Here is a 22,686-nt window from a genome sequence, read left to right as displayed (position 1 = left end):
AAGGTCCACAGTTTGAAACTGGGCAGAAACACGCTGTTACCCTTTGGTATCCAAGCTTTTGACTTTCAGTTCTTGATCTCGATTGCTTGTTGTCACCACAGTAAGCGCCTGCTTCTGGTTTCTGTAGTGTAGCAGTTATCATGTTTGCCTCACACGCGAAAGGTCCCCAGTTCGAAACTGGGCAGAAACAAGGCTTTTCTCTTGGAAAATGATCTTTTTGACTTTCATTGCTTGTTCTTTATTGCTTGCCATGACCACAGCATTTTTTGTTGTTTTGAATTGGTTGGTTTCTGTAGTGTAGCCGTTATCATGTTCATTTTACATGCGAAAGGTCCTCAGTTCGAAACTGGGCAGAAACACAGCGTTTCTCTTGTAAACTAGCGCTTTTGACAATGAGTGCTTGATCTTTAATGCTTGCCATGACCACAGTAAACGCTCTTGTCTGGTTACTGTAGTGTAGTGATTGTCCTGTTTGCCATCCTCCTGAAAGTTCCCTGCTTTGATCCCGGGCAGAAACACGTGGCATTTCTTTATTTTGATCACAAACGTATATTGTTGGCTTAACCCCTTCCTGACATGAGACGTACTATCCCGTCCACAGTACCCGGGCCCGTATGACCGGGGACGGGATAGTACGTCTACCGCGATCAGCGGCGCCCATGTGGTGAGCGCCGCTAATCGCGGCCGGGTGTCAGCTGATTATCACAGCTGACACCCGGCACAATGTGTCAGGGGCGGTCACGGACCGCCCCCGACACGTTAACCCCTTGCACACCGCGATCAAACATGATCGCGGTGTACCGGGGGTTAAAGGGAAGCATCGGCAGGGAGGGGGCTCCCTCCATGCTTCCCTGAGCCCCCCACGGCAGCGCAATGTGCAGCGCTGCTGCGGGGGGCTCCTTTCCTCCAGGCCCCCGAATCCAAGATGGCGACGGGGGCCTTCGGGGGCCTGGGGAAGCTGGCTTCCTCAGTGCCTGCAAAGCGCATGCATGAGGAAGCCTTGTGCACTGCCTGTGACAGATTGCTGATCTGTCACAGTGATCTGTGATGTGACAGATCAGCGATCTGTCACAGGACAGTGATGTCCCACCTGGGACTATGTAATAAAGTTAAAAAAAATATTAAAAAAAAGTGTAAAAATAAATTAAAAAAAATCGCCAAATAAATTAGTAAAAAAAAAAAAATATTCCCCAATAAATTCATTTTTTGAAAATAATAAAAAAAAAAACAATAAAAGTACACATATTAGGTATCGCCGCATCCGTAACGACCTGCCCTATAAAACTGTCCCAATAGTTAACCCCTTTAGCGAACCCCTTAAAAAACAAAAATAAAAAACGAAGCAAAAAATAATGATTTATTATCATACCGCCAAACAAAAAGTGCAATAACGCGCGATCAAAAAGACGCATATAAATATCCATGGTACCGCTGAAAACGTCATCTTGTCCCGCAAAAAACAAGCCACCATACAGCATCATCAGTGAAAAAATAAAAAAGTTATAACTCGCAGAATAAAGCGATGCAAAAATAATTATTTTTTATATAAAATAGTTTTCATTGCATAAAACTGACAAAAACATAAAAAAACGACCTAAATGAGGTATCGCTGTAACCGTACTGACCCAAAGAATAAAACCGCTTTATCAATTTTACCGCACGCGGAACGGTGTAAACGCACCCCCCCCAAAAGAAATTCATGAAACGCTGGTTTTTGTTCATTCTGCGTCACAAAAATCGGAATAAAAAGCGATCAAAAAATTTCACGTGCCCGAAAATGGTACCAATAAAAACGTCAACTCGTCCCGCAAAAAATAAGACCTCACATGACTCTGTGGGTCAAAATAAGGAAAAATTATAGCTCTCAATATGTGGTGATGCAAAAACTATTTTTACAATAAAAAGCGTCTTTTAGCGTGCGACAGCCGCCAAACATAAAAACCGCCATAAATAGTAAATCAAACCCCCCGTTATCACCCCCTTAGTTAGGGAAAAATAATAAAATAAAAAAATGTATTTATTTCCATTAGGGTTAGGGCTAGGGGTGTGTTGGGGTAGGGTTAGGGTAGGGTTAGGGTTAGGGCTAGGGCTAGGGCTAGGGCTAGGGCTAGGGTTAGGGCTAGGGTTAGGGCTAGGGTTAGGGTTAGGGCTAGGGTTAGGGCTAGGGTTAGGGGCGTGTTGGGGTTCAGGTTGGAGTTAGAATTGGGGGTTTCCACTGTTTGGGCACATCAGGGGCTCTCCAAATGCAACAAGGCGTCTGATCTCAATTCCAGCCAATTCTGAGTTGAAAAAGTCAAATGGTGCTCCTTCCCTTCCAAGCTCTGCTATGCGCCCAAACAGTGTTTTACCCCCACATGTAGGGTATCAGCCTACTCAGGACAAATTGCAAAACAATTTTTGGGGTCCAATTTCTCCTGTTACCCTTAGGAAAATAAAAAATTGGGGGCAAAAATATCATTTTTGTGGAAAAAAATGATTTTTTTATTTTCACGTCCGAGCGTTATAAACTTCTGTGAAGCACTTGGGGGTTCAAAGTGCTCACCACACATCTAGAAAAGTTCCGTGGGGGTCTAGTGTCCAAAATGGGGTCACTTGTGGGGAGTTTCAATAGTTTAGGTACATCAGGGGCTCTCCAAACGCACATGACACCCGCAGACCATTCCATCAAAGTATGCATTCCAAAACGTCACTGCTTCCCTTCCGAGCCCCGACGTGTGTCCATACAGTAGTTTTCTCCCACATATGGGAAATCAGCGTACTCAGGACAAATTGGACAACAACTTTTGGGGTCCAATTTCTCCTGGTACCCTTGGGAAAATAAAAAAATGGTGACTAAAAGATCATGTTTGTGGAAAAAATACGAATTTTTTATTTTCACGCCCGGGCGTTGTAAACTTCTGTGAAGCACTGGGGGGGTCAAAGTGCTCACCACACATCTAGATAAGTTCCTTGGGGGGTCTAGTTTACAAAATGATGTCATTTGTGAGGGGTTTCCACTGTTTAGGTACATTAGGGGCTCTCCAAAGGCAACATGACACCCGCAGACCATTCCATCAAAGTCTGCATTCCAAAACATCACTACTTCCCTTCCGAGCCCCGACGTGTGTCCATACAGTAGTTTTCTCCCACATATGGGGTATCAGCATACTCAGGACAAATTGGACAACAACTTTTGGGGTCCAATTTCTCCTGGTACCCTTGAGAAAATAAAAAAATGGTGACTAAAAGATCATGTTTGTGGAAAAAATACGAATTTTTTATTTTCACGCCCGGGCGTTGTAAACTTCTGTGAAGCACTGGGGGGGTCAAAGTGCTCACCACACATCTAGATAAGTTCCTTGGGGGGTCTAGTTTACAAAATGGTGTCATTTGTGGGGGGTTTCCACTGTTTAGGTACATTAGGGGCTCTCCAAAGGCAACATGACACCCGCAGACCATTCCATCAAAGTCTGCATTCCAAAACGTCACTACTTCCCTTCCGAGCCCCGACGTGTGCCCATACAGTAGTTTTCTCCCACATATGGGGTATCAGCATACTCAGGACAAATTGGACAACAACGTTTGGGGTCCAATTTCTCCTGGTACCCTTGGGAAAATAAAAAAATGGTGACTAAAAGATCATGTTTGTGGAAAAAATACGAATTTTTTATTTTCACGCCCGGGCGTTGTAAACTTCTGTGAAGCACTGGGGGGGTCAAAGTGCTCACCACACATCTAGATAAGTTCCTTAGGGGGTCTAGTTTCCAAAATGGTGTCATTTGTGGGGGGTTTCCACTATTTTGGTACATCAGGGGTTTTCCAAACGCGACATGGTGTCCGATCTCAATTCCAGCCAAAAACGTCAAGTGGCGCTGCTTCCCTTCCGAGCTCTGCCATGCGCCCAAATAGTGGTTTACCCCCACATGTGGGGTATCAGCGTACTCAGGACAAATTGCACAATAACTTTTAGGGTCCTGTTACCCTTGGGAAAATAAGAATTGAGGGTGAAAAGATCATTTTTGTGGAAAAAAATATGATTTTTTAATTGTATGGCTTTATGTTATAAACTTCTGTGAAGCCCATGGGGGTTCAAAGTTCTCACCACACATCTAGATAAGTACCTTGGGGGGTCTAGTTTCCAAAATGGGGTCACTTGTAGGGGGTTTCCACTGTTTAGGTACATCAGGGACTCTCCAAACATGACATGGCGTCCAATCTGAATTCCAGCCAATTTTGCATTGAAAAAGTCAAACTGCGCTCCTTCCATTCTGAGCTCTGCCATGCGCCGAAACAGTCGTTCCCCCCCACATATCAGGTATCTGCGTACTCAGGACAAACTGCACAATAACTTTTGCAGTTCAATTTCTCCTGTTACCCTTGGTAAAATAAAAAAAATTGAACCTGAAGTATTTTTTTTACGAAAAAAAGTTAGATGTTCATTTTTTTTTAAATATTCAAAAAATTTCATGTGACGCACCTAAAGGGTTAATAAACTTCTTGAATGTGGTTTTGAGCACCTTAAGGGGTGCAGTATTTAGAATGGTGTCACTTTTGGGTATTTTCTATCATATAGACCCCTCAAAGTGGCTTCAAATGTGATGTGGTCCTAAAAATAAAATGGTGTTGTAAAAATGAGAAATCGCTGGTCAACTTTTAACCCTTATAACTTCCTAACAAAAAAAAATTTTGGTTCCAAAATTGTGCTGATGTAAAGTAATCATGTGGGAAATGTTAGTTATCAAGTTTTTTGTGTGCCGTATCTCTGTGATTTAAGGGCATAAAAATTCAAAGTTGGAAAATTGCGAAATTTTCAAAATTTTCGCCAAATTTCCGTTTTTCTCACAAATAAACGCAAGTTATTTGAATGAAATTTTACCACTAACATGAAGTACAATATGTCACGAGAAAACAATGTCAGAATCACCAGGATCCATGGAAGCGTTTCAGAGTTATTACCTCATAAAGGGACAGTGGTCAGAATTGTAAAAATTGGCCCGGTCATGAACGTGCAAACCACCCTTGGGGGTGAAGGGGTTAATTAGCCTTAGTTAGCATATTCTATTGCTGGTTTAATGAGCATTACTTTTACCAATGTGATTATTTCTACCCGTTTTTGCTTTTGGCAAGCATGTGTGTTTTTGACAGTGTCTAAGTGTTCCTAATTCAAGTAACACCTGATAGGATCAAGGTGCGAAAGCAGGCATCTAGGTGCTTTTTCTTTTTGGCTTTTGGACAAAGGCATGAGAATGTTTTGTGGAGCATGGTTTTGTTTCCCTGTTTGTTCTTTTTCTCCAATAGCCTGACAAATGAAAGGTTCCTGTGTTGCAAAATGCACTTTGTCCTGTCTTTAGACATAGAGGAAGACCTCTTGACTTTGGCTGGCTGTTTTTTTCTTTCTCAAGTTCATTTCAGCATGTTTAAACATCTTTAGCTTTGCAATGGAGTTTCTGAAGTGTAGTGGTTGTCACGTTCACCTCACACGCGAACGGTCCCCAGTTCGAAACTGGATAGAAGCATGACATTAGGTGTTGATATTAAAGCTTTTGACGTTGAGTCTTTGTTCTCGATGGCTCGTCATGACCACAGTAACCTTCCGCATCCGGTTTCTGTAGTGTAGTGGTTATCACGTTCGCCTAACACGTGAAAGGTCCCCAGTTCGAAACTGGGCAGAAACACGCTGTTACCCTTTGGTATCTAAGCTTTTGACTTTCAGTTCTTGATCTCGATTGCTTGTTGTCACCACAGTAAGCGCTTGCTTCCGGTTTCTGTAGTGTAGCGGTTATCACGTTCGACTCACACGCGAAAGGTCCCCAGTTCGAAACTGTGCAGAAACACAGCTTTTTCTCTTGGAAAACGATCTTTTTGACTTTCAGTGCTTGTTCTTTATTGCTTGCCATGACCACAGCATTTTTTTTTTTTTTTTTTAAAAATCGGTTGGTTTCTGTAGTGTAGCGGTTATCACGTTCACTTTACACGTGAAAGGTCCTCAGTTCGAAACTGGGCAGAAACACAGCGTTCCTCTTGCAAACTAGCGCTTTTGACAATGAGTGCTTGATCTTTAACGCTTGCCATGACCACAGTAAACGCTCTTGTCTGGTTACTGTAGTGTAGTGATTGTCCTGTTTGCCATCCTCCTGAAAGTTCCCTGTTTTGATCCCGGGCAGAAACATGTGGCTTTTCTTTATTTTGATCACAAATGTATATTGTTGGCTTAGGCCTCTTTCACACATCAGGTTTTCGCCGTCAGGCGCGATCCGTCGCTTTTGACAGAAACCGGATCCGGCGAAATGCAATGCCGGATCCGGTTTCCCCCCCATTGACTTGCCTTTGCGCCGGATCGCGCCGGATGGCCATGCGTTTCATCCGGTTTTCGCCGGATTCGGCAATGTGTCGCAATGTGTCGCGATCCGGCGTCTGGAAAAAACGTCTACTGTAACGTTTTTTGTCTCCGGCGAAAAAGCCGTACCCGCCGGATCCGGCGCGTCCGGCTTTTTCACACAATGAAAGCCTATGAGCGCCGCAATGCGCCGGATTCGGCGAAAGCCTGATCCGGCGGCCGGATCCGGTTTTTTTGTCTGAGCATGCTCAGTAGCTCTGCCCACAGGAGATATATAAAAGCAAGACAATGGGACCCTCAGCCACACCCAACATGCCACCCAAGCCAAGAATCAGGAGCAGGAGAATGCAGCAGACATCTGCAGCAGCACCATCAGCACCACCCCAAATGGAGCAGCATGCTGAACAACGGGAGGGGAGTCCAGAAGCAGATGAGAGATGGTAATTATCAAATCCCCCATTCCTCCAAACTAGGGCCATGGAATATCAAGATATTCATAGGCCCTTTGTTTCTCTTTATTCAACATCCGCCAAAGAGATGCAGCAGCAGCAGAAATGGCATCACTGGCAGCAGCAATACCCACAGCCATGGAGTCTGGCCATCAACAGGACAGCACATCTTCTTCTGGGAGCCCTCCCTCGCATCGTCAGCGTTTGACGGTAAGTTTTTATTTCCAAAATCCATCATCTCTGTAATATATGTCTATTCATGGCCTTTTATTTCAAAACAGGAATCACAAGATGAAGAGGAGCTCCCAGAAGAAGAAGGAAGGGGTGGACAGACACCTGGAATGGGCTCACAATTCGTAAGTTTTTTGCATCAAACGCAGAAACACAACATCACACTACACACAACACATAGAAAACAATGTTCTGCAGACCACACACAGCAAACAAATGCCTACATCCAAACACATAACATTTTTTGTTTTCTTCTCTAGTCTTCCCAATCTGGTGCTCGGCCAAGAGGTCCTCGCAGTGCCTCCCAGGGTTGTCGGCGACAGCAACGCGGCGGTCACCAGCGTGTAAGTATAAATATTTTTGCTTTGTTTTTTTGCACTTTTTATTTCATTTCTTTTGTGGAGGCTAATTATGTTATTTTTGTCTTTTTCTTTAACAGCCTTCACAGCGTGCTCCCGACTCTGACGGTGAGGATGGAGGGATTGATGTGGACCGCCTCATCGATCTCGTCAGAGAAAGGGAGCCGCTCTGGAATATGGCTGACCGCCGCCACGCAGACCTGATTGTTACCCGACGACTCTGGGAGAAAATCTGTTCTCTCCTTGTGGGCCGCTGGGAGGACCTCGAAGCTCGGGCCCAGATTAAAGAGCGTAAGTATATACAGTACCGGTTGCTTGATGTAAACCAGTGTTTCCTGAACTCCAGTCCTCGTGGTCCCCACGGATCATGTGTTCAGGATTTCTATTTACTATGGAAATCCTGAAAACATGACCCCTGGGGACCATGAGGACTGGAGTTTGTGAAACACTGATGTTGTATACTAACCACTCCTTTCTCGTTTCAGGGAACAGAATTGTGAATCGGTGGCGGTCTGTGAGGGATCGTTTCAAGAAGGAGTTCAATAAAGAGATGCGGGCCCCGAGTGGATCTGGAGGACGCAGGAGCAAGTACAAGTACGCAGAAGCCCTGTCGTTCCTCCGGGAAACAATGCTCACCAGAAGGTAAATATTACACACCACATGTGAAAAAAATGTTAGATGTAACTTTTTTTTTCAGCCAGGGCCATACCATGTCAGTATTTTAATTGTTTTTTTTTCTCTTTATTACACAGCACGGTGAGCAGCACTCGGGAGCCTGCACGATTGGACCCTTCTGAGGCGATCCCTGAGGAGACCGGCACCGAGGGACACTTCGACCGCCCCGGTACATCTGCACCTTCCCAGCCTTCCCACACATTCAACCCATCTGTCCCATCCACCAGCACAGGAGCATCGTGGCCGCCTACATTACATGAAGCTGCTGGTGAGGAGATCGCTTTCCCTTTACCCCACCCTTCTGCCCCTGCCACCTCTAGTACACCTGCGGGTACTGGGCGGCAGCGGCAGAGGGGTCAGGAAAAGAGTTATGCGCAAGAGTTCTTGCATCTGAATGCATCTTTCCAGAACTGTCTCAAAGTCTTGTCAGAGTAAATCTCCGCAGGCTTTCAGCAGATCAACTCCAGCATTCTGGAGGTGAAGACACTTCTGCAAACCATGCATTCAGAAGCAAGATCTTCGCCAAACCACACCTTTTTCAGGTCTGTTGTGGAGCGCATGGCAACACTATCTCCTACCCAGCAGATGCATGTAATGCATTCGTGCCACGGTGCTCTACAGCAGGTTACCTCCCAACCTCCACCTCCCACCACTGTAGTTCCTCCACCTGCACCCCCTCCAGCCACTTTCCATCCTCCCCCTCCTGTTACATCTGCACCCCCTCCAGCCACTTTCCATCCTCCCCCTCCTATTACATCTGCACCCCCTCCAGCCACTTTCCATCCTCCCCCTCCTATTACATCTGCACCCCCTCCAGCCACTTTCCATCTTCCCCCTCCTATTACATACCAGCAACCTCACCAGTACCAGACATCTCCCCACTTCCAGCAACCTGCCCCGTACCAAACTCCTTCTCCGTACCAAACTCCTTCCCCGTACCAAACTCCTTCCCCATACAACTTTCCATCAACATCATCTGCTCCTACAGTCCCTGCCCAACCCTCCACTCCACCGCCCACCACCTTTTCTGCCTCCCACATGTCCACCCATTCTGTAGCTTTTTCCACACCTTCACCTCTAACTGTTCCTTCCCCACCACGATCCCAGTCCTCTCTCCACACACCCAGTGTCGAAGTGTCCCGCAGCCCCTCCAGCAGTATTTCCACCCCACAGTATACCGATTTGTAATGTTTTTTTTTTGTAATAAAAATGCCCATTGGGTTTAAAACCTTTATTAAAAAAGTTTTTTGCACTTTAAAAACAAAAAAAAAAAAAAAATTTAAATAAAAGTTAAATTATCGTTTCACAATGGTTGTCTGTCTTTTCTTTCTGTGGCGAACTATGTTTTAAAAAAAGGTTACATACAGGGTATTTCAAAGGTAAAAAGGTATTCAAAACCAGGTATATAACTGTGGGTAAATTTTAGCTTTTTGCCACAGTTGTGTTCCTGGTTGTGTTTGAAGCAAAGTATTTCACCTAAAAAGTTGTGTTTATTGTTGGTGATTTCCTACCAATGTACACGACTTTTGTTAAAAGGTGAAATACTTTGCATAAAACACAACCAGGTACACACCTGTGGCCTAAAGGTAAAAATAGTAAGACCATGACAAGATAGCCAACTTTGGTTGGCAAAGGTATATACTGTTGGTCCAGAAGGTACACAAGTTTAGGGCACAAATCTTTCACACTCTGTCATCCCAGTGTACTCTGCCTTGAGGTGACATAAAGTATAGTGGAAAATTGTCCCTGAAACCGTCACAGAACTTCTAGTGGTAATATTTCCAATGACAACATCCATCTTCGCCAGTAACTTGCTCTTCTCTCCAACCTGCACTTTCTTCTCTACAACCTGTCAAAGAAGGGCTGTAGGAACATGCTATATCTAGTTTTCCAGTAGCCAATCCCGTTCGGAAGGCCACAAGGGTCAATTTTAAAAACCGGATCCGGCGAAAAAACGGATAGAAAAACGGATGAACCGGATGAGACGGATCCGGTTTTGTCTGTCAAGAACAAGACGGATCCGGCAGAAAACCGGATCCGGCACTTCAGGTTTTACAAAACATTTGCCGGATCAGGCATTCCGGCACGACGCCGGATCGCGCCTGACGCCGAAAACCTGATGTGTGAAAGTAGCCTTAATTAGCCTTAGTTAGCATATTCTATTGCTGGTTTAATGAGTATTACTTTTACCAATGTGATTATTTCTAACCGTTTTTGCTTTTGGCAAGCATGTGTGTTTTTGACAGTGTCTAAGTGTTCCTAATTCAAGTAACACCTGATAGGATCAAGGTGCGAAAGCAGGCATCTAGGTGCTTTTTCTTTTTGGCTTTTGGACAAAGGCATGAGAATGTTTTGTGGAGCATGGTTTTGTTTCCCTGTTTGTTCTTTTTCTCCAATATCCTGACAAATGAAAGGTTCCTGTGTTTCAAAATGCACTTTGTCCTGTCTTCAGACATAGAGGTAGACCTCTTGACTTTGGCTGGCTGTTTTTTTCTTTTTCAAGTTCATTTCAGCATGTTTAAACATCTTTATCTTTGCATGGAGTTTCTGAAGTGTAGTGGTTGTCACGTTCACCTCACACGCGAATGGTCCCCAGTTTGAAACTGGATAGAAGCATGACATTAGGCGTTGATATTAAAGCTTTTGACGTTGAGTCTTTGTTCTCAATGGCTCGTCATGACCACAGTAACCTTCCGCAGCCGGTTTCTGTAGTGTAGTGGTTATCACGTTCGCCTAACATGCGAAAGGTTCCCAGTTCGAAACTGGGCAGAAACACGCTGTTACCCTTTGGTATCCAAGCTTTTGACTTTCAGTTCTTGATCTTGATTGCTTGTTGTCACCACAGTAAGCACTTGCATCCGGTTTCTGTAGTGTAGCGGTTATCACGTTCGCCTCACACGTGACAGGTCCCCAGTTAGAAACTGGGAAGAAACACAGCTTTTTCTCTTGGAAAACGATCTTTTTGACTTTCAGTGCTTGTTCCTTATTGCTTGCCATGACCACAGCATTTTTTTTTTTTTTGAATCGGTTGGTTTCTGTAGTGTAGCGGTTATCACGTTCGCTTTACACGTGAAAAGTCCTCAGTTCGAAACTGGGCAGAAACACAGCGTTCCTCTTGCAAACTAGTGCTTTTGACAATGAGTGCTTGATCTTTAATGCTTGCCATGACCACAGTAAACTCTCTTGTCTGGTTACTGTAGTGTAGTGATTGTCCTGTTTGCCATCCTCCTGAAAGTTCCCTGTTTTGATCCCGGGCAGAAACATGTGGCTTTTCTTTATTTTGATCACAAACGTATATTGTTGGCTTAATTAGCATTAGTTAGCATATTCTATTGCTGGTTTAATGAGCATTACTTTTACCAATGTGATTATTTCTACCCGTTTTTGCTTTTGGCAAGCATGTGTGTTTTTGACAGTGTCTAAGTGTTCCTAATTCAAGTAACAACTGATAGGATCAAGGTGCGAAAGCAGGCATCTAGGTGCTTTTTCTTTTTGGCTTTTGGACAAAGGCATGAGAATGTTTTGTGGAGCATGGTTTTGTTTCCCTGTTTGTTCTTTTTCTCCAATAGCCTGACAAATGAAAGGTTCCTGTGTTGCAAAATGCACTTTGTCCTGTCTTCAGACATAGAGGAAGACCTCTTGACTTTGGCTGGCTGTTTTTTTCTTTTTCAAGTTCATTTCAGCATGTTTAAACATCTTTAGCTTTGCATGGAGTTTCTGAAGTGTAGTGGTTGTCACGTTCACCTCACACGCGAACGGTCCCCAGTTAGAAACAGGATAGAAGCATGACATTAGGTGTTGATATTAAAGCTTTTGACGTTGAGTCTTTGTTCTCGATGGCTCATCATGACCACAGTAACCTTCCGCAGCTCGATTCTGTAGTGTAGTGGTTATCACGTTTGCCTAACACACGAAAGGTCCCCAGTTCGAAACTGGGCAGATACACGCTGATAGGCTGGTTTCACATTTATGTTTTTTTTTTGCGGTATTTTAGCGCTAAATAGCGCATGCGTTTTTTTTCTCCTATACTTTGCATGGGATGCGCTTATGTGCGCATACACATGCGTTTGTACTCTTTTTACCGCGCATGCGTTTTTTTGCGGTATGCGCTTGTGTGCACAAAATGCAACCTGTTGCATTTTTTGAGCGTCCGACTTGCCTCAAAACAATGCATGCACGCGCAATGCATTTTTTTACAGCAAGACACCCATTATAAGTCTATGGTGAGCATATGTGCGCATTGGCATGCTTATGTATGCGTTTTTTTGCACATGCGTTTTTTTTTTTTACCATTAGTTTAGACAATGGAATTTAGGGGTTTGGGTTAGAGTTAGGGTTAGTTAAGGGGGTTTAGGGTTAGGGTTAGGGTTAGGGTCAGGGTCAGGGTTAGGATCAGGGTATGGTTTGGTTAAGGGTTAGGGTTAGGGTCAGGGTCAGGGTTAGGGTTAGGATCAGGGTATGGTTTGGTTAAGGGTTAGGGTTAGGGTTAGGGTCAGGGCTAGGGTCAGGGTCAGGGTTAGGGTTAGGATCAGGGTATGGTTTGGTTAAGGGTTAGGGTTAGGGTCAGGGTCAGGGTTAGGGTTAGGGTCAGGGTTAAGGTTAGGGTCAGGGTTAGGGTTAGGGTTAGGGTCAGGGTTAGGGTTAGGATCAGGGTATGGTTTGGTTAAGGGTTAGGGTCAGGGTCAGGGTTAGGGTTAGGATCAGGGTATGGTTTGGTTAAGAGTTAGGGTTAGGGTCAGGGTTAGGGTTAGGGTTAGGGTTAGGGTCAGGGTTAGGGTCAGGGTTAGGGTTAGGGTTAGGGTCACGGTCAGGGTTAGGGTTAGGGTTAGGGTCAGGGTTAGGGTTAGTAAAGTCATGGTTTGGGTTAGTGTGAGAGGCCACCTAATGTTGGAAAAAAACGCAAACGCGGTAAAAACGCACTAAAAACGCATACAAACGCATAAAAACGCTGCATTTTTTTCATGCATGCTCATAAAAATGCTTGAAAAAAACGCAGCATCTGTATGCTTTTTTATGCGTTTTTTAAATGCGTTTTTTTGCGGGAAAAACGCGCTGCAAAAAAAAGCAAGTGTGAAACTAGCCTTACCCTTTGGTATCCAAGCTATTGACTTTCAGTTCTTGATCTCGATTGCTTGTTGTCACCACAGTAAGCGCTTGCATCCGGTTTCTGTAGTGTAGCGGTTATCACATTCGCCTCACACGTGACAGGTCCTCAGTTCGAAACTGGGCAGAAACACTGCTTTTCTCTTGGAAAACGATCTTTTTGACTTTCAGTGCTTGTTCTTTATTGCTTGCCATGACCACAGCATTTTTTGTTTTTTTTTTAATCGGTTGGTTTCTGTAGTGTAGCGGTTATCACTTTCGCTTTACACGCGAAAGGTCCTCAGTTCGAAACTGGGCAGCAGGGCCGCCATCAGGGCATTACTGCCCTTACTACTGTATGGGGCCCCATGAACAGTAGCAAAAGGAGGGGCCCGGAAGCGCTGGCAGGCCGGGCCCTCCTCTCTTGATACTGCTGTTTGGGCTACAGGTGCAATAGGTCATGGCCGCTGCAAGCCAGATACCTAACAACACCGCGGTGATTTAAAGATACACCTACAGTGTTGTTAGTGAATGCGGCGGCCAGAATTCAGTGCTGTACCTTTAAAGCAGCAGCAGGACCAAGTGCATCATGGTCCTGATGCAGGTCATGTGACAGACTGCGCGCTCTTCTTCATTCTCCAGCAGAGCAGCAACATGTCATGTCATGTTTCTGGGAGACAGAAGATGCTGAAATCGGCAGAGGCAGAGGAGGCGGGCAGTGTGCCAGGACTTGCAGGAAGTTGCAGAGGGGAGTGAGGTGAGGAGATGGCAATCTGCTGAGGAGATGGGAGGCTGCTGAGGTGAGGAGATGGAGGCTGCTGAGGTGTGGAGATGGGAGGCTGCTGAGGTGAGGAGATGGGAGGCTGCTGAGGTGAGGAGATGGGAGGCTGCTGAGGTGAGGAGATGGGAGGCTGCTGAGGTGTGGAGATGGGAGGCTGCTGAGGTGTGGAGATGGGAGGCTGCTGAGGAGAGGAGATGGGAGGCTGCTGAGGTGTGGAGATGGGAGGCTGCTGAGGTGTGGAGATGGGAGGCTGCTGAGGAGAGGAGATGGGAGGCTACTGAGGTGAGGAGATGGAGGCTGGTGAGGAGATGGGAGGCTGCTGAGGAGATGGGAGGCTGCTGAGGAGATGGGAGGCTGCTGAGGAGAGGAGATGGGAGGCTACTGAGGTGAGGAGATGGGAGGCTGCTGAGGAGATGAGAGGCTGCTGAGGTGAGGAGATGGGAGGCTGCTGAGGAGAGGAGTTGGGAGGCTGCTGAGGAGAGGAGATGGGAGGCTGCTGAGGAGAGGAGATGGGAGGCTACTGAGGTGAGGAGATGGAGGCTGGTGAGGAGATGGGAGGCTGCTGAGGAGATGGGAGGCTGCTGAGGTGAGGAGATGGGAGGCTGCTGAGGAGAGGAGATGGGAGGCTGCTGAGGAGAGGAGATGGGAGGCTGCTGAGGAGAGGAGATGGGAGGCTGCTGAGGTTTGGAGATGGGAGGCTGCTGAGGTGTGGAGATGGGAGGCTGCTGAGGTGAGGAGATGGGAGGCTGCTGAGGAGAGGAGATGGGAGGCTGCTGAGGAGAGGAGATGGGAGGCTGCTGAGGTTTGGAGATGGGAGGCTGCTGAGGTGTGGAGATGGGAGGCTGCTGAGGAGAGGAGATGGGAGGCTGCTGAGGTGTGGAGATGGGAGGCTGCTGAGGTGAGGAGATGGGAGGCTGCTGAGGAGATGGGAGGCTGCTGAGGCGAGGAGATGGGAGGCTGCTGACGTGTGGAGATGGGAGGCTGCTGAGGTGTGGAGATGGGAGGCTGCTGACGTGTGGAGATGGGAGGCTGCTGAGGAGAGGAGATGGGAGGCTACTGAGGTGAGGAGATGGAGGCTGGTGAGGAGATGGGAGGCTGGTGAGGAGATGGGAGGCTGCTGAGGAGATGGGAGGCTGCTGAGGTGAGGAGATGGGAGGCTGCTGAGGTGTGGAGATGGGAGGCTGCTGAGGTGTGGAGATGGGAGGCTGCTGAGGTGTGGAGATGGGAGGCTACTGAGGTGAGGAGATGGAGGCTGGTGAGGAGATGGGAGGCTGGTGAGGAGATGGGAGGCTGCTGAGGAGAGGAGATGGGAGGCTGCTGAGGTGTGGAGATGGGAGGCTGCTGAGGTGAGGAGATGGGAGGCTGCTGAAGAGATGGGAGGCTGCTGAGGTGAGGAGATGGGAGGCTGCTGACGTGTGGAGATGGGAGGCTGCTGACGTGTGGAGATGGGAGGCTGCTGACATGTGGAGATTGGAGGCTGCTGAGGCGACCAAAAAAATTCTAGAATTCCACTTTTTTCAATTTCAACGCACTTTGAATTTTTTTCCCATTTTCGAGTACGCTATTTGATAAAGCCAATCATGTCATTCAAAAGTACAACTCGTCCTGCAAAAAACAAGCCCTCACACGGCCATATTGATGGAAAAATAAAAAGTGGGTATATATGACTGGGAAACATCTTTATTTGGGAAACTAGCTGAAGAGCCCGGCGCTGCCCGGGCATAGTAACTAACTGTGGTAAGTTATAGCAAATTATAATTATCCGCCATCCCATAGTCCCGTGCCCATATACCCATCATACATATCCTCCATCCCATAGTCCCGTGCCCATATACCCATCATACATATCCTCCATCCCATAGTCCCATGCCCATATACCCATCATACATATCATCCATCCCATAGTCCCATGCCCATATACCCATCATACATATCCTCCATCCCATAGTCCGGTGCCCATATACCCATCACACATCCTCCATCCCATAGTCAACCATAGTGACATCATAATGAGGGGCGGGGCTTGATGCGCACACACTGGTTCCCCAGTATGCAAATAGGGGCATTATAACATCACAATGAGGGGCGGGGCTTGACGCGCACACACTTTTTCCTCATTATGTAGATAGGGGCAAAATTGGTGAATTGGAACGCACGGGGTTAAAATTTTGCCTCACAACATAGCCTAGGACACTCTCGGGTCCAGACATGTGACGTGTGACATTTTGTGGCTGTAGCTGCGATGGTGCAGATGCCTATCCCGGACATACACACACACACTTTGAGCTTTCTATATTAGATTGTTCTGCGCTCGCACTGCGGTGCATGGACTGGGCGCCGATCTCCTGGCCTGCATCCTCATACATGCTGTGAGGCTGCTGAGTTCTAGTCAGGAGACCGGCGGCCCGTCCATGTACTGCGGTCCGAGCGCAGATCGATATCCACCGACAGCTTCATACATGTACAGAAAACAATACAATAATCTACAATCAGAAATACAGATTATAAAAAAAATCACAATCTGGTTTCAATTATTTTTTAAAAAAGTATGTGACTCATTTCCTTAACCCCTTACCTACAATTGACGTAATATTCCGTCCATGTGACCCTGGACCTAATTACCATGGACGGAATATTACGTCATCGCGATCAGCGGCGCCCACGTGGTGAGCGCCGCTGATCGCGGCCGAGTGTCAGCTAATTATCATAGCTGACACCCGGCACAATGTGTCAGGGGCGGTCACGGACACGATCGCGGTGTACCGGGGGTTAAAAGGAAGCATCGGCAGGGAGGGGGCTCCCTCCGTGCTTCCCTGAGCCCCCCACGGCAGCGCTGCTGCGGGGGGCTCTTTCCCTGCAGGTCCCCGGATCCAATATGGCGACGGGGACCTCCGGGGGCCTGCAGGAAGCTGGCTTCCTCAGTGCCTGCAAAGCGCAGGCATGAGGAAGCCTGTGCAGTGCCTGTGACAGATCGCTGATCTGTCACAGTGATCTGTGATGTGACAGATCAGCGATCTGTCACAGGACAGTTATGTCCCCCCTGGGACATTGTAATAAAGTAAAAAAAAAATTAAAAAAAGTGTAAAAATAATAAAAAAAAAATCGCTAAATAAATTCAAAAAAAAAAAAAAAATATTCCCCAAAAAATTCATTTTTTGCAAATAAAAAAACCCAAAAACAATAAAAGTACACATATTTGGTATCGCCGCGTCCGTAACGACCCGCCCTATAAAACTGTCCCAATAGTTAACCCCTTAAGTGAACCCCTTAAAAAATAAAAATAAAAAACGAAGCAAAAAATAATGATTTATTATCCTACCGCCGAACAAAAAGTGCAATAACGCGCGATCAAAAAGACGCATATAAATATCCATGGTACCGCTGAAAACGTCATCTTGTCCAGCAAAAAACAAGCCACCATACAGCATCATCAGCGAAAAAATAAAAAAGTTATAGCTCGCAGAATAAAGTGATGCAAAAATAATTATTTTTTATATAAAATTGTTTTCATTGCATAAAAGCGCCAAAACATAAAAAAACGACCTAAATGAGGTATCGCTGTAACCGTACTGACCCGAAGAATAAAACTGCCTTATAAATTTTACCGCACCCGGAACGGCATAAGCGCACCACCCAAAAGAAATTCATGAAACGCTGGTTTTTGTTCATTCTGCGTCCCAAAAAACGAAATAAAAAGCGATCAAAAAATGTCACATGCCCAAACATGATACCAATAAAAGCATCAACTCGTCCCGCAAAAAATAAGACCTCACATGACTTGGTGGGTCAAAATATGGAAAAATTATAGCTCTCAATATGTGGTGATGCAAAAACTATTTTTACAATAAAAAGCGTCTTTTAGCGTGCGACAGCTGCCAAACATAAAAACCGCCATAAATAGTAAATCAAACCCCCCGTTATCACCCCCTTAGTTAGGGAAAAATAATAAAATTAAAAAAATGTATTTATTTCCATTTTCCCATTAGGGCTAGGGTTAGGGCTAGGGTTAGGGCTAGGGTTAGGGTTAGGGTTAGGGCTAGGGTTAGGGCTAGGGTTAGGGTTAGGGCTAGGGTTAGGGCTAGGGTTAGAATTGGGGGTTTCCACTATTTGCGTACATGAGGTGCTCTCCAAACGCAACATGGCGTCTGATATCAATTCCAGCCAATTCTGCGTTGAAAAAGTCAAATGGTGCTCCTTCCCTTCCAAGCTCTGCCATGCACCCAAACAGTGTTTTACCCCCTCATATGGGGTATCAGCCTACTCAGGACAATTTGCAAAACTACTTTTGGGGTCCTATTTCTCCTGTTGCCCTTAGGAAAATAAAAATTTTGGGGCAAAAATATCATTTTTGTGGAAAAAAAATGTTTTGTTATTTTCACGCCTGGGCGTTATAAACTTCTGTGAAGCCCTTGTGGGTTCAAAGTTCTCACCACACATCTAGATAAGTTCTTTGGGGGGTCTAGTTTCAAAAATGGGGTCACTTGTGGGGGGTTTCCACTGTTTAGGTACATCAGGGGCTCTCCAAACGCGACATGGCGTCCGATCAGAATTCCAGCCAATTTGCATTGAAAAAGTCAAACGGCGCTCCTTCCCTTCTGAGCTCTGCCATGCGCCGAAACAGTGGTTCCCCCCACATATCAGGTATCAGCGTACTCAGGACAAATTGCACAATAATTTTTTGCAGTCCAATTTCTCCTGTTACCCTTGGTAAAATAAAAAAAATTGAACCTGAAGTAATTTTTTTTGTGAAAAAAAGTTAAATGTTAATTATTTTTAAATATTCAAAAAATTCCTGTGACGCACCTGAAGGGTTAATAAACTCCTTGAATGTGGTTTTAAGCACCTTAAGGGGTGCAGTTTTTAGAATGGTGTCACTTTTGGGTATTTTCTATCATATAGACCCCTCAAAGTGGCTTCAAATGTGATGTAGTCCGTAAAAATAAAATGGTGTTGCAAAAATGAGAGATCGCTGGTCAACTTTTAACCCTTATATCTTACTAACAAATAAAAATTTTGGTTCCAAAATTGTGCTGATGTAAAGTAAACATGTGGCAAATGTTACTTATTAAGTTTTTTGTGTGCCATATCTCTGTGGTTTAAGGGCATAAAAATTCAAAGTTGGAAAATTGCGGAATTTTCAAAATTTTCGCCAAATTTCCGTTTTTCTCACAAATAAACGCAAGTTATATGAATGAAATTTTACCACTAACATGAAGTACAATATGTCACGAGAAAACAATGTCAGAATCACCGGAATCCATGGAAGCGTTTCAGAGTTATTACCTCATAAAGGGACAGTGGTCAGAATTGTAAAAATGGGCCCGGTAGTTAACGTGCAAACCACCCTTGGTAGTGAAGGGGTTAAAGAAAAAGAAAAATATACCTAAACAGAGTATTGGGTATTTTAACAAATGATTAATAAGTTACAGTACAGTAGAGCTCATCCAAAAGAGTCTACCTTGTTGTGGTGGCGGCTTAAAATTCTTTTGGCCAGAACAAAAGCTGCTGGCTATATGTATGATCTGGGAAATGTTAATGTGTGATTGGTGAGGACGTGGTGCAGAAGTGGAGTTTTTCCAAGAGTGGGTAGTGGGACTCTTGAGGGGTGGAGGCAGGGCTGGGGTGGAGCCTGGACGGAGTCTCAAGGGGGTCCAAACATTTTTACAGTATGGGGCCCTGAAATTCCTAATGGCAGCCCTGCTGGGCAGAAACACAGCGTTTCTCTTGCAAACTAGCGCTTTTGACAATGAGTGATTGATCGTTAATGCTTGCCATGACCACAGTAAACGCTCTTGTCTGGTTACTGTAGTGTAGTGATTGTCCTGTTTGCCATCCTCCTGAAAGTTCCCTGTTTTGATCCTGGGCAGAAAAATGTGGCTTTTCTTTGTTTTGATCACAAACGTATATTGTTGGCTTAATTAGCCTTAGTTAGCATATTCTATTGCTGGTTTAATGAGCATTACTTTTACCAATGTGATTATTTCTACCCGTTTTTGCTTTTGGCAAGCATGTGTGTTTTTGACAGTGTCTAAGTGTTCCTAATTCAAGTAACACCTGATAGGATCAAGGTGCGAAAGCAGGCATCTAGGTGCTTTTTCTTTTTGGCTTTTGGACAAAGGCATGAGAATGTTTTGTGGAGCATGGTTTTGTTTCCCTGTTTGTTCTTTTTCTCCAATAGCCTGACAAATGAAAGGTTTCTGTGTTGCAAAATGCACTTTGTCCTGTCTTCAGACATAGAGGAAGACCTCTTGACTTTGGCTGGCTGTTTTTTTCTTTTTCAAGTTCATTTCAGCATGTTTAAACATCTTTAGCTTTGCATGGAGTTTCCGAAGTGTAGTGGTTGTCACGTTCATCTCACACGTGAACGGTCCCCAGTTCGAAAATGGATAGAAGCATGACATTAGGCGTTGATATTAAAGCTTTTGACGTTGAGTCTTTGTTCTCGATGGCTCGTCATGACCACAGTAACCTTCCGCAGCCAGTTTCTGTAGTGTAGTGGTTATCACGTTCGCCTAACACGCGAAAGGTCCACAGTTTGAAACTGGGCAGAAACACGCTGTTACCCTTTGGTATCCAAGCTTTTGACTTTCAGTTCTTGATCTCGATTGCTTGTTGTCACCACAGTACGCACTTGCATCTGGTTTCTGTAGAGTAGCGGTTATCACGTTCGCCTCACACGCGAACGGTCTCCAGTTCGAAACTTTGCAGAAACACAGCTTTTCTCTTGGAAAACGATTTTTTTGACTTTCAGTGCTTGTTCTTTATTGCTTGCCATGACCACAGCATTTTTTGTTTTTTTTTAAACGGTTGGTTTCTGTAGTGTAGCGGTTATCACATTCGCTTTACTCGCGAAAGGTCCTTAGTTGAAACTGGGCAGAAACACAGCGTTCCTCTTGCAAACTAGCGCTTTTGACAATGAGTGCTTGATCTTTAATGCTTGCCATGACCACAGTAAACGCTCTTGTCTGGTTACTGTAGTGTAGTGATTGTCCTGTTTGCCATCCTCCTGAAAGTTCCCTGCTTTGGTCCCGGGCAGAAACACGTGGCATTTCTTTATTTTGATCACAAACGTATATTGTTGGCTTAACCCCTTCCTGACATGAGACGTACTATCCCGTCCACAGTACCCGGGCCCGTATGACCGGGGACGGGATAGTACGTCTACCGCGATCAGCGGCGCCCACGTGGTGAGCGCCGCTAATCGCGGCCGGGTGTCAGCTGATTATCACAGCTGACACCCGGCACAATGTGTCAGGGGCGGTCACGGACCGCCCCCGACACGTTAACCCCTTGCACACCGCGATCAAACATGATCGCGGTGTACCGGGGGTTAAAGGGAAGCATCGGCAGGGAGGGGGCTCCCTCCGTGCTTCCCTGAGCCCCCCACGGCAGCGCAATGTGCAGCGCTGCTGCGGGGGGCTCCTTTCCTCCAGGCCCCCGAATCCAAGATGGCGACGGGGGCCTTCGGGGGCCTGGGGAAGCTGGCTTCCTCAGTGCCTGCAAAGCGCAGGCATGAGGAAGCCTTGTGCACTGCCTGTGACAGATTGCTGATCTGTCACAGTGATCTGTGATGTGACAGATCAGCGATCTGTCACAGGACAGTGATGTCCCACCTGGGACTATGTAATAAAGTTAAAAAAAAATTAAAAAAAAGTGTAAAAATAAATTAAAAAAAATCGCCAAATAAATTAGTAAAAAAAAAAAAAAATATTCCCCAATAAATTCATTTTTTGAAAATAATAAAAAAAAAAACAATAAAAGTACACATATTAGGTATCGCCGCATCCGTAACGACCTGCCCTATAAAACTGTCTGAATAGTTAACCCCTTTAGCGAACCCCTTAAAAAACAAAAATAAAAAACGAAGCAAAAAATAATGATTTATTATCATACCGCCAAACAAAAAGTGCAATAACGCGCGATCAAAAAGACGCATATAAATATCCATGGTACCGCTGAAAACGTCATCTTGTCCCGCAAAAAACAAGCCGCAACACAGCATCATCAGTGAAAAAATAAAAAAGTTATAACTCGCAGAATAAAGCGATGCAAAAATAATTATTTTTTATATAAAATAGTTTTCATTGCATAAAACCGACAAAAACATAAAAAAACGACCTAAATGAGGTATCGCTGTAACCGTACTGACCCGAAGAATAAAACCGCTTTATCAATTTTACCGCACGCAGAACGGTGTAAACGCACCCCCCCAAAAGAAATTCATGAAACGCTGGTTTTTGTTCATTCTGCGTCACAAAAATCGGAATAAAAAGCGATCAAAAAATTTCACGTGCCCGATAATGGTACCAATAAAAACGTCAACTCGTCCCGCAAAAAATAAGACCTCACATGACTCGGTGGGTCAAAATACGGAAAAATTATAGCTCTCAATATGTGGTGATGCATAAACTATTTTTACAATAAAAAGCGTCTTTTAGCGTGCGACAGCTGCCAAACATAAAAACCGCCATAAATAGTAAATCAAACCCCCCGTTATCACCCCCTTAGTTAGGGAAAAATAATAATATAAAAAAATGTATTTATTTCCATTTTTCCATTAGGGTTAGGGCTAGGGTTAGGGCTAGGGGTGTGGTTGGGGTAGGGTTAGGGTAGGGTTAGGGTTAGGGCTAGGGCTAGGGCTAGGGTTAGGGCTAGGGTTAGGGCTAGGGTTAGGGCTAGGGCTAGGGTTAGGGCTAGGGTTAGGGCTAGGGTTAGGGGCGTGTTGGGGTTCGGGTTGGAGTTAGAATTGGGGGTTTCCACTGTTTGGGCACATCAGGGGCTCTCCAAATGCAA

The 22,686-nt window shown here is 45.3% G+C and overlaps 3 non-coding genes across 3 annotated transcripts; all 3 read left to right on the top strand.

Moving 5' to 3' along the window:
* The first annotated feature begins 5,581 nt into the window (after positions 1–5,581).
* Positions 5,582–5,654, top strand: TRNAV-AAC (transfer RNA valine (anticodon AAC)). The gene has a single exon. It is a non-coding gene; the product is annotated as a tRNA-Val (tRNA).
* Positions 5,655–5,916: 262 nt separating this feature from the next.
* On the top strand, positions 5,917–5,989 carry TRNAV-UAC (transfer RNA valine (anticodon UAC)). Its single transcript has one exon. It is a non-coding gene; the product is annotated as a tRNA-Val (tRNA).
* A 4,743-nt stretch (positions 5,990–10,732) lies between these two features.
* On the top strand, positions 10,733–10,805 carry TRNAV-AAC (transfer RNA valine (anticodon AAC)). Its single transcript has one exon. It is a non-coding gene; the product is annotated as a tRNA-Val (tRNA).
* The last annotated feature ends 11,881 nt before the right edge of the window (positions 10,806–22,686 follow it).

The sequence above is a fragment of the Dendrobates tinctorius genome, unplaced genomic scaffold (assembly GCF_039654945.1).
Source record: "Dendrobates tinctorius isolate UK_male_01 unplaced genomic scaffold, ASM3965494v1 ptg000332l, whole genome shotgun sequence".
NCBI classification, from domain to species: Eukaryota; Metazoa; Chordata; class Amphibia; order Anura; family Dendrobatidae; genus Dendrobates; species Dendrobates tinctorius.
The sequence above is the reverse complement of the archived record's forward strand: the minus strand, read 5'-3'. Positions and strand labels throughout refer to the sequence as shown.